This window comes from Sceloporus occidentalis, unplaced genomic scaffold (genome assembly GCF_023333645.1).
Source record: "Sceloporus occidentalis isolate IW3139 unplaced genomic scaffold, rSceOcc1.0.p SCAF_147, whole genome shotgun sequence".
In the NCBI taxonomy this organism is placed as follows: Eukaryota; Metazoa; Chordata; class Lepidosauria; order Squamata; family Phrynosomatidae; genus Sceloporus; species Sceloporus occidentalis.
Window position 1 is genome coordinate 1,843,143 of NW_028317127.1, and position 12,965 is coordinate 1,856,107.

A 12,965-nucleotide genomic window follows, 5' to 3' on the forward strand; every position below is an offset into this window, starting at 1 on the left:
AGTCTCACCAGCTTGAGTATTAGCCAGCAATATATGTTTGAAATAAATGACTGTGTCTGCAGCATGCAAACTGTGTCTCTGCCCAGGTGGATACTCTGTGCCTGAAATGGAGCAACTCCCAGAATGGAGGGGATGAGACCAGCTAGAGAGTCTCTCACAGTGTACAGAATTAAATAACAACTTTTTTGCTGCACTCTACTGACTACCCGGCCTCTGAAATTTTTGGAAGCTCATGGGGCAAAGAAGAAGATAATTGCAACTGCTTTGTAAATAGCTATGCCTTTCACTACTTTTTGCGCATGGTTGTGTCTAATAAAAAATATACATGCTTTTGCTCTGGAGTGTTATAGGAAAAAATAAATAGGAGGCGGCTCACCAGAAGTTCTTTGGAATCAGTAATTTATTTTATTCTTTAAAACGGTAGTAATATCCACAGCAGACAATTGTTCAGGGTCACATAACCACCCATCCACCTAATTCATTTTGTGCACCTATGCATAACATAGTTGTGTTATAGACCATGGGTAAGAGTATGCCCCACCAAACATGTCTTAAAAGTGATCTGTGCCAAGACATTATCATTTTTTATGACAACAGATGCATTCCTTTACCATGGTGATCACCCCTTACGAAAAATGACTGCAGTTTTTCTGAAGTACCGTATTGGCTCGAATATAGACCGCACTTTTTTCCCCCACTTTAAGTTTTTAAAGTGGGGGTGCGGCCTATATTCGGGGTCTAGCGCCCGACGCCCGGGGACCTGCATCCTACTCCCCGATACGCTCAGACAGCCTCCCCTGCCAGCACTTTCCACGGGGGGGGGGTGTGCCGGCACGGGAGGTTGTCTAAGTGCATCGTGCGGACCGTCCGCACGATGCGTTTTACCTCTGCCCCCCCCCCGACTTACCGGAGCAGACTCCCGGGTGCCTTGCAGAGCCGGCGGGGGACATCTACGCAATACGCGTATACAACTTCCGGTGCCGGCACATCCGCTGAGTCCTGGCACCGGAAGTTGTATACGCGTATTGCGTAGATGTCCCCCGCCGGCCCCGCAAGACACCCGGGAGTCTGCTCTGGTAAGTGAGGAGGACAGTGGCAGCATATCTCGGGCAGGGAGGACAGTGGCAGCATATCTCGGGGGGAGGGAGGAGGACAGTGGCAGCATATCTCGGGGGGGGTGCTTTTTTTTCTTTAAAAAAGCACCAATTTTTTAGGGTGCGGCCTATATACGGGGGCGGCCTATATCCGAGCCAATACGGTAATACTGCAGTTTTTTGGACATGAAAAAACTCCAATACTGCACTTTTAGTGCAGTATTACTGCACATTTACTGCAGTTTTACTGCATTTGTACTTCACTGTACTGCAGTATTACCGCACATTTACTGCACTTTTTTTTTTTATATTTCAAACCTACAGTTGTACTTCAATGTACTGCAGCTTTATTGCATTTGTACTGCCTTACAAAAATAACTGCAGTAAAACTGCAGTACAGTGAAGTACAAATGCAGTACAACTGCAGTAAATGTGCAGTAATACTGCAGTAAAAGTGCAGTATTGCAGTTTTTTCATGTCCAAAAAACAGCAGTATTACTTCAGAAAAACTGCAGTAATTTTTTCGTAAGGGACTGCACAATTGCCAAACGAGCACCAGCCAGTCATGGTCTGGCATTCAGATATACGTGGGGTTACAAAGTCAGATCTGAGGACACTGGTAGACGTCTAAGCCAGCAACATGTCTGGGTCTGAAACAGGTACTCCTCTGTACCTCCAACACCGTCTGTTCAAAAATCCAAAGATGAAATGGTAGAAAAGAAGCCTGTTTTTCCTGATGTAAAGGCTCGGAACTTTATCACTCCTTGGTCTGGTCTTAGATTCATGTGTATTATGCATATATTACTCTCTAGCTGCCTGGCGACACTTATATCATCAAGCTTTAAACAAAAACTAGGGGAATGTTTATAATAATTAGATGATATGCAAAAATATTATTTACTGGGAAAAACACAAGCCTATGTTGTCACAAACAGCATCATGCCTCCTTATGAAAAAAATTGCTAAATTCATCTGAATTTGCAGCAATACTCAGGCTTCACGTGTGGTGCTTCTAACATCAGCTTAATCTACTATGTATATGTAACTCATTTGTTGGCTTTGTTAATAGTGTCTTTCCTTAATCTAAATACACTAACTGGTGCTATGGATTTAGACGGATAGATAGATAGATAGATAGATAGATAGATAGATAGATAGATAGATAGTGGGAAAACTTGGTTGCCTGCCATTGGCTTTACAGCGTTCCAGTTGGGACCATTATTTTTCACATATAGATGTTAAAATTGTATACCGAAAAGGGGCATGTGTAATTGTGAGTGGGTTTTATTTGCTCAGCTGCTGTCTTCATCCTAGATAATGTATCACATGATGACAGAACTCCAGCAGCTAAACCCTTGGAGTTTAAAATACCATCTTCAGGATGTGGGAATGTAATCTTCCCCCACATACACAGTCCTTCCTCAGTGTCTTTGGAATATTCAGTCTCCCCGCTCCAAACATGTCTGCAACAGGAGGAAACTGTGAATCACAAATAAACATATGTGTAGCATTGATAAGAATGGGAATAAGTGTTAAGGACTTCCTCAGAAACTAAAAGATAAATTAGAAGTTTGATGGACGGCATTAAGTTACACAGAGAGCTCTGGCCTGTAGGAAGGAGTTATGGGATGAGTTTGTAAGGAAAAGTTAGTGTAAAAGAGAAAAAAGTTCCAAGGATATTAATTATAGAAAGGTTAAATTAAACTATGAAATCTAGTCATAGATAGTTAGGTAGGACAAAGCAGACATATTGGTGGGTGTTCCATCGGATATCTTTTTATTGTTCATAAGTATGATGATGTTCAACTGAACCACTACACTTATTACCAACATAAAATTGATGTTATCAATTTACCAAGTTACCAAAGGATCTTGAACAGTATCATTTCATGTAGGTTCACCTATATTAGATGCTACCAATTGCAGTATGGTTAATAGCAGAGATTCCACAAAGCCCCTTTAAAATATTTCCATAACTATGACGGGTCAAACTGAGTAAATGCAGGAGTCGCATGGAAGTGTTTTATGGTGCAATGCACACAATATGTAACATATGATATGGCTATATGTCTATATATGGGTCTAACACTTCACACACGTAATAGATCATCTAACATGCCAACATTCTATTATTCCAGAAGTTATCTTTGGTTAATGTTGTTTTCATCCTGTATTCTAGTGGTACATTTTATCTGTACAATATTAATGAGGTGTGAGGCTGTACAGCAGGAGGCTTCTACAGATCACTCATACTATCCCTTAACTTCCCAATGTCATGCCCTGTTTTGGCCAAACCAAGGGCTAAAGTAAGCAAGGCCCCTTGGGATGTGGATCCCTTGAAAGACCAATCTACAAATGATTTTTGAGTAACTCAACTTGCTACCAGCTCTGGTCCAGATAGTTTTCATTGAGTTGAACACATATATTGCTATATCTGGCTAAGCTATCTCTGGTCACAGCATAACAAGTTACTATATGTGAGCTTTTTTGAATTGTCTGGTGCTTAACTTAAACACACAACACTATATTGTCAAATTGTGTTCCATATGAATTAATCGCCTTCTATATTGGTATCCAACCCTGTAGAATAGGTTAGTGTTTATCAATAATTGAACATAATAAAGAAGTGTCCTCTGCAGTAGATGAAATGAAGGCACCCATTATGGTGTTATGAAAAGAATGAAAATGCCATCAAAATTAAACATAAGGATCACAGCATAACCGATATATAATGACAACCATTTCATACACTTACATGGAAAATCTCTGCTTACACTTCATATGACAAGTTGAAGGCCAATATAAAGACAGTCAATCCACTTAGCAGCATCAAATTTACAAAGTACTGTTCTAATAGAGTGTCATTATTTATTCATTTATGTATCATCATGATATTCCACGGCACTCTGCAATGGACTAACAGGACATAGCAAGTAACGCATCATATAAGATTGTAAGCTCATTTGAACAGGACTCTCCTCCTGTTGTTTCTGTATGTCATCTTGTTAGGTTATATACTAAGTGTCTGATGGTGTTATATAAAACAATAAATAATAATAACAAAATGATAGAAAGGGCCTATGATTATTAAGATTAGTCAATGAAAAGTCATTGAGCTTCACAGTTCTTTTCATGGCCTCACAGCACTCAAAAGGTTAAGTACCAGATTTCTAACCTGTCCGAATCAGATATATCAACTCCAACAGCTGGTATCTCAGTGGTTTCCCAACACTTCCGGATAGTACATTTATCGCAGCCTGGTTTCATAGCTGGAATGTTTCAGGCTTAGGATGCAGAGCCTTTCTGTAAATGTTATAGAAATAATATTGCCTTCAGTTTCTCCAATTTGCAAAAATCCATATTTTAATAAAGGAGGCCAATTTATTAATATACATCAGGATAGCTTCTTTATTCTCTTCAATATAGATTTTCTGCTAGCAGAGTGTGGCTCTCACCTATATAGGGGTGAAGTTAATTTAGATTATCTCTGAGTTTCATTAAAAGACGCAGTTATTTTCATGAACACAATCTGACTTTTGCAAATTCCAATGCCATATTTAGGTTTCTTATTGCATAATATTTATTATATTATAGATTGTAAGATTGTTTGAGCTGGGCCCTCCTCACCTGTTGTCTCTGTAAGTCAATTTGTTATGTTACATACTACTTGGTATGTCCTGTCTACCCATTGTACAGCGCTATGGAATTTGATGGCGCTATATAAAACAATAAATAATAATAATAACTGCACACAATCTACATGTTGCAATATATATATGCTCATGTTTGTTTCCATAATGTAATATAGTAATTGAATATTATGATTATACCTGAAGACTATCTGGGTTTGGCCCAGAGGCTCCGGGAACCACGGCCAGTTAACTGGCCTCTGGAGCAGCTTTTGCTTTCTGGGTGAGGCCCTCCTCTTCCCAAATTGCATCAGTCCCACCAAAGCCTAGTTAAAACATGCCCTCCTCTTCTTTATTTGGATCTGCAAGGAGATGCATAGAATTGTTGGTTTCTAGTAGGGAAGTCCATGTTAGATCAGATGCAGTAGGGCCAGGCCCAACATGTGGCTCCACTGGCAAGCTCAACCAACAATAAGCTAGGATGAAAGACAGACAGAGAGTGGCAAATAGACACATGCATAGTCAGAAGCAGTGAATCATAAAGAAAGTTATGTTTTTCATGGAGAAGAATGAGGATAAGTTCCTTGAAAGTTAATATAAGTATTAAGCTAGATCTCAGAGTTGGTGTTACATTACAAGAGATCTAGCAGTATTAAGTCTTAAAAGATGAGACTAATGCTTCCCAAGGGAAAACCCTATATAATGTTCGGTATCTAGTTTACTAACACTAATTATTATTATTATTATTATTATCATTTAATTATATAGCACCGACAAATTACACAGAGCTTAATACAAACATATAATCAAGGAGTATGACAAGATGAGAATTGACAGACTAACACTTGTAATTATATAAAAAATAGCATGGCGACGAGGAGTGAAAATCTAATTCAAAACCTTGAAATTCTCGCTGATTTAAGAGCTTATGAAATTGTCCTAAATGATGAGTTTTTATGTGTCAGATGTTTAGTTGTTTGGGTATTATCCAAAATGCCTAGGAGAAGTATGATGAATGGTTTGGATTAGGGAGAGGAAAATAAAATTCAGAATGATCATTATTGCCTTTTTATATTGTGCCTGGTGTCATAGAAGAAAATATTGATCTTATTTTAATCCTTTATTTACAATAATTATATCAAGGCACTTACCTTATTCATACTAACACTGAACAGACACATCTATGAACAGAACATGTACATCCTAATATCCATAACCCAACAAGCTCTGTAGAAAATGAATATGGTTAAAAAGCAGCATCTCAACATATTTTCTATGTGCTCCAATCCTTATATTTTTTGCATTACATACAAGCTTTACTTTAAAGACATTTATTGCAAATCTCCCTTTTTTCTATCTCTCTAATTACCTTAGGGCAATTCATTGTAATTAGATTTGAATCATGGTCTGTTGCATTAGAGTATTTTTCCCTATTATATATGTTCCTATGCTCTTGTGTAACACCTGAGTAGATCTGAACTCTAGAGGTTTCATGTCCACATATTGTTCATGTTTACATTTGTGAGTCATTTTTTATTAAACTTTTAGAAATGAACAAAAATCCATATATACATATCACAGACAACAATAAGCAACAAGAGACCCTCTCAATTTCAAAAACCAACAATCCCACACCACAAAACTTTAATTAATAACCCTGAATTGACCTTCACGGCCTCTCTGCCCTTCTGTTGCTGCAGCACAGCTTCTGTCCCCATAGTGTGTCCCTGTGTCCCTTTCCCTGCTACGGGTTCCCAGCTGGCTCCTTCCAGGCTCCCTACTATATTCCTGGCCCTTTGTACAGAATGAGAAGGAAGAGGTCATGGGCGTTTCCACATTTTTGATGGATTATGTATTTTAATATTATAAATAATTATAGATTTAGGTACACATTCCTTGCAACATTGACGGTCTTCCTTTCTCAAGACGTACTCCTTATAGCTGGCTATTCATTTTGTATAATTTTATGTTTTTATTATTTGTTTTATAACTGATTCAGGAATCAGAGGTGCGGCATTTTATGTGTTTCCTATGTTCTTAAAAAAGCATTTCCCACCAGTTTTGCATTTATATTTTCTTTTGTGCCTTAATGGTAAGGCAGCTGGAATGATAAAGATTCACTATTTTTTTTATCTGTGACATATCCTACACATATTCTTTCTTACCGTGTGAATATGACTTAACCTCTGGGTACCTTCCAAAACTAAATCATACAGTTAATGTGTCAGACCAGGTAACATTTAGGAATTTTTGGCTTCAGTGTTCTAAAATAAGAAAATTACAATTGTCCTTCAGAAAATAAATTAGATAGTTCTAGTCTGAACTTGTATTCACATGAATAGAACCTTAGACTCTATGTGGCTAAGGTGAAAACTAAATATGTGGTTTTAGGGCATATTATGCTTGGATATATCTTGTTATTTACATGCAAGAAGATTTAAACCAGGCAGAAATATAGGTAGAATATATTATGCAGAAAAAAATAAGTCCAGTAATCTGACAAAAGATCCATTAACAGAGTTTATTCATTAAAGGAGAATACCCACTAATAGTTGTCTTACTAGTAGAATATACGGTAAAATGAGTTTTCAAAATTATTGTTTTTTTTCAAGTAGTCCTAGTTTTTACATAACAAAAGAGTGCAGTCTGTATGTTCTTTTGTAATTTTTAGTTTATGGTCGCTGAGAGGGACTGTTCAGACAAGCACACTTTCTCCTATTAGTCCTGTGTGCCTATTTATATAAACAAAATCTTTTTTTCATAATACTTTTTTTTCCGGATAGCTGCATGTTAGTCCCTTTGTGTGTCCTAGTGCTGTTATCTACTAATTTACTAAAGATCATGAGCCCTTTATATTACTTGTGGTAAGCAGTCGAATGGCACAGTCTCAATGACTCCATCTGACATTCTGACTAATAATAGTCTATAGAGGAAAGGGTTTCATTGTCCAAGCAGGAGTTTATAGGCATTGCCATAAAGAATCATCCCAATGTGGTGTTAGAGCAGGCAAAGTCACCCAATATATCATGGCTGACAACAATGGTAGCCTCAAAGTCTGAAGATAAAGGAAGTACGGTATATTAAAGCAAAATGAAATCATCACTGCATGTAATGCTCAAAACTAAAAAAAAATTCCATTGATCTCCTCTCTCAAACACGAACTGCAGGTTCAACATCAATATGTAATTCTGAGGCCTAGTACGTCTCCTACTTTAGAAGGGGCAGTCCTTCTTTGGGACCCAAAATCCACCAGTCTCTCTTTCTTCCCTTGATGTCCCTTTTTTCTTGGAGCCAACAATGTTTACTGGGTATGAGTGTATAGCTGTGACCTACAACCCATAAAGACACAATAATAGAACAGCATAATCTGTTTTATAAATTAAATTATGTAAATAAAATATATTATTCTTCTTAATTATGAATTATTCTTCCAAAAACCTTACTTTCAGCTGACCAGATTTTATAATTAAAATTTAGGAACATTATTTAAATGTAAATTTAATTATTTCATGTTTTTTAACATCACTAACATACTTCTTAGCTTACTGAAAGGCTTATATGTGTTGGTCTAGATTTATATGATGTCATTGACCATGCTAAATACCTATTAGAGAAAAATATATGACCATGACGATTTAACATACTTAACAAATAATTCTGGTGTCTCAATGTTCAGTGACATCATTATAGACAATTGTTAAATATTAGCGTTGTGTACGTTGTTACACAATATATCAATCATTTTACTTTTGAGTATGATGGGTGCATTTACATTCACGGATATAGTTAAGCCATTTAGTTTTAATTTTACAAAACAAACGTTGCATGTCTCTTAGCAACCCAGAGAGGAGAAGCAGAGACAAGGAAATGCGTGTACGCAGTTGGCAGGAAGCAGGTGCTGCTTCCTGTATCTTTAAGTCTTATAACGTGTGTGTATTATTTTTTTTGTGTGAAAAATGGCACTGGTCTGTGTGTACATGGGACAAAAACCCCAGAAATATACTTTCAATAGATGGCTGAACTCTTGATTCTCCAAAATCAAACTTGGACACAATTGTCCCTTTAATTGTAGAATAAATCTGGTGAAATAAAGCAGTAGGCATTACTGCATGAATTGTATTTTGGATGAAATCAGACAGCTATATTCGTAGGATATAGAGTGTAAGCTTGCGTAATGTATCGGTTTGTCTTAAACTGTTAGCTTTACTTTTGTCATACCCCTTGGAAATATGTATTATAAGAAGCTCTGCCTAAATTATTGTCTTTATATATATATATTGTGACAAACCCTATAGCTGGAGGGCCATACATGTCACTTTTAGGGGTCCTAAGCACAGTCCTCTAGGGCAATCAGTCTCGGAAACACCAGCTTGTAACAAAACAGATCTTTATTTTTAATTGCTGAAACCCCCAAAAAAACAAATCATAAAAAGAAAACCTAGCTCCCAATTGGAGCCCTCTCTAACTGAACTATGCTGGTCCAGACTGACCAGCCTAATCACCCACTAACTCAACCTCCCAGCCAGACCCAGCTACGCCAGGCTCTGGAAAACCTCCCCCAGACAGCACACAAAATGTCCAGGCAGGTATTGCCTCACTTGGCTCAGGGATTGTCTTCTTCAGGGCCTCTCCTTGCCCTGGGAGCTCAGGGAACTTCCTCTTCCCCCAACAGTCTCCCTGAGTATCAGGCTCCAGGGGTTTTTAATGCCCAGCACCTGTGCCTGACACCGGCCTCATAGAAATCCCGGACCGGATCCTGCAGATTTCTTGCCTCCTGGAAAACCCGGCATGGAGTTTCCACAGAATGGGGGAATGGAGCATTGGCCCACCCTGCTCTCCAATTGCTCCACCCCAGGGACCCATATGTATAATCTGCATAGCAGCTGTACTCAGATGCCATGCTAATCATCTCCCTGGGGTTCACACGGTCACAATATATATATATTAATAATAATATATATAATGACTACCAGTGAGAGCATCGTACCTAACTTTTAACCTGTAATGTATAAATTACTTATATTTGACACATTTGTGATGACAGGTGTACTTTAATGATGTTTCCTTGTTTATGATACACGTTGGCGCTTCCTGTGTTAAAATAGGAAAGAGGCAATTCTGTTCCTTTTCATCATTTTCCAGAGCTCTTTAATAATGAAGGCTTTTTTTTAGACTGTTGGGCTCTATAAATGCCCAATGATTTGGTTTTCACTTCTTGTAAATATTGTTCATATTTTTGCACACTCACCAACGTTTCCTTCCTGGATCCTTAGACAAAGGCGGAAGGGCCTAAAGGGGCCGGAGTCACACACTCTCCATGACCCTGCATCATTGAGCTCTAGGCTACCCAGTACAGATAGTGGGTGGTTTGGCGCTCATTTACAAGCGTTTAGGATGAATGTGTCTTAGACCGTATGCAGTGTAATGCACTGTGCATAGGCAGTATTATTATGCCAGGACAGGACTGTCTCAGTAAATTCAGGACTTTTAGGAAGTACGTTTTTGTCAGCATCTACAAGTAAAACATGGCCATGGCCCTTACTTACATATATCATTAAAGGAAAATTGTTGCTGTTTTTGAAAGTGTCCTTCCTACTCATTTCCTTGAAAACATTTGAATAACATTGTTAACATACTAATAGTCACAAATGTGTAAGATAGAATGCATGTGAAGCTATGTGGTAGAACAAATTTACCTTGAAAATGTACAGTATGGATTAAATATTTTTCAAACTTTTCCTGTCTGCAAATGTTCCTATTGAAACACTATGCCCAACTAAAAGATTATCATTTAAACTGAATGTATCATTACTGCAAAATGTTAAAAAAAGATGCTGTTAAAAAAATACTAGTTTAGAGTTATTTGTCGTGTGGGAGAACATGGTCCCTGACCAATGTTTCTTTTATCATTTTTTAATAAAAATATTGCACTAAAAATGTTAAATAATTCAAGAATTATTACTTAAATTATTTTGACTTATTTTTTCAGCTTTTGAATTTTGAAAAATCAAAGGAAAGCAGGATTTTTATTAAGTAAGAATACTAGGAAACCTGTTTGTTTAAACATGGAAAGAGGACTACAGTATAAATATACTCACATACGTTCCATACTAACTTTTCCCTGTGGACATGCTCATCAAAGGTCTGTAGAGAAGGTGACCTCTTAAGGCACATGGAAATTAGATTTCTCCTTCAGCAACAGAAAGGGTTATTTATAGTGACAGCGGTAAAAATCTATCTAGTTATCAAATTGAGGAACATGCCTTCAAAGGGTTTGAGTGCTTTTTAGAAAATCCAGATATCCAAAGGTATACAAATTAATCTTGACTTCATAGAGAGTGCTGATCTAGAAGCTTTTCTAGATCTCTCCACTTGCTGTCGATTTTATTTACTGACTAATGTGTTTATTTTGGGGCTTCGGAGAGCCAGGATCTCACAACAAGCTACCTGATTTGTTAAGAATGATGTATACTCTGGGCATACTTAGCCAGATCAATATGTTGTAGCATTCACCATCTGTATCTGTGTAACACATTTCCAGATCATTTTGCAGCCATCTTGAAACAATCACTCAACATTTAAGCAACCTTAAATAATTAGTATATCAAGGCTTTTTAATAAAAAGCAATAAAGTAGCCTTGGGTGTTCACTTCCTCTAATATAGCCTGTTGTGGTGGGCTGAGCTAGTTGGCATCAGTACAGGCATCAGCAGAGTCTATAGGCACTCCAGGAACCCTACAATAATGAGTATGGGTACTGCTCACGCCGGTCAACATTTTTTTAATTAAAACCTTAATATGTTTAAGCCAGTTCCCAGGTATGATGATCTGTATATTACATATTTTCAAGATGGAGTACCAGCCTGCCTCTCTTGACAGATTGTGACACAGATTGTTTGAAAGAATTCCGAACAAGTTTGGACCTCATAGACAGAACTTGGCTAAGGTCCTCTTTAAATATATCTGGATAATTACTAATTAGCTAAAAAAATAGAGGATTACATTATCATTTCCTTAAAGAAAGGTACAGGGGACTGTGAGGTGTTTTCTGATTAAACTACTATATATAATCTAGATCTAAAGTGAAATCATTATCAGCACCACTTTCCATTACAGAAACATTGACAGTTCCGTTATACTTTTCCAATCCATTGCTACTGCTGGCTAGGTCAGTTGGGCAAACTGGAAGTTCAGTGAAGCTCCATATATACCCCCAGAGTGGGTGATTGTGGAGTGTTTCTATGCACAGGAAATGTTTCTAGAATAAAAAGTGAGCACGTCTGACTTGTTAAATGTTTTTTTTCTTGTTTTTAAAAAAAGCAATAAAGCGCACTTTGAGCTTCTAATGGGCAAAATGAGATGAGGCTGGATAGCTGGCTACAGGGCTACCAGTGCCAAGGCCTTTGTTAAAAATTATAGATCAGGCCACTAGCTGTTCCATTTTTATTTGCTAAAATGTCACTTGAAGAACAATTACATTAGCATTTTAATTCTGTTCGGGTCATTAGTCCCTATTCTGCAATTAACCAATTAAACTGTAAACTCTCCTGGGCATCAACCTTTTTATTACTGTTTACTTTTTCTAATCGCTCATTAATCAGGTGGCTACTGTAAGATGAAACAGAGAATGAAGAATGCAAAGGGAAACAGTAGGGAGTGCGAGCACGGTATACAAGGGTGACACAAAAGCACGCCAAGGTCAAATACCAGGTTATCCCAATCAACATGTGAAGTAACTGAAAGGGTAAAACAGGATTGTAGACTGAGTTCAAGGACAGGGGTCACAACTAGGGGATACACAAGGCAGACAAATAAAGGCACAACACCAACCTGAAGCAGCCAACGTATATATAGGCCCCTAATTATTGGATGAGCTGCAGAGGTATCGGGAACCTGGAACAAGCATGACAGGGTACATGGGGACGACAGGAATCCCAGTGACCATAGAGTCTCCTGATGGAAACATTGGCAGGTGTATGATCTCCTATGCTCGGGCGCTGCCGGTCCTAATCCCTGATTGACATCAGGAGGCAGCCAATGGCCAGTAAGATCTAGTATTTCTCAGATAATTGGTAGTAAGGGGACAGCAAAGGAACATGCCTAACAAAATAGGCAGGTCTCCATCTTTAACTGCACCTTGATTTGATTCATGCGAAGAAGCTGCACAAGAATGTTTAAGTGTCCTTTCTCAATCTGATAGGTCCATGATGGTCAGCCAGCTGAACAGAAAGACAGCTGATCAT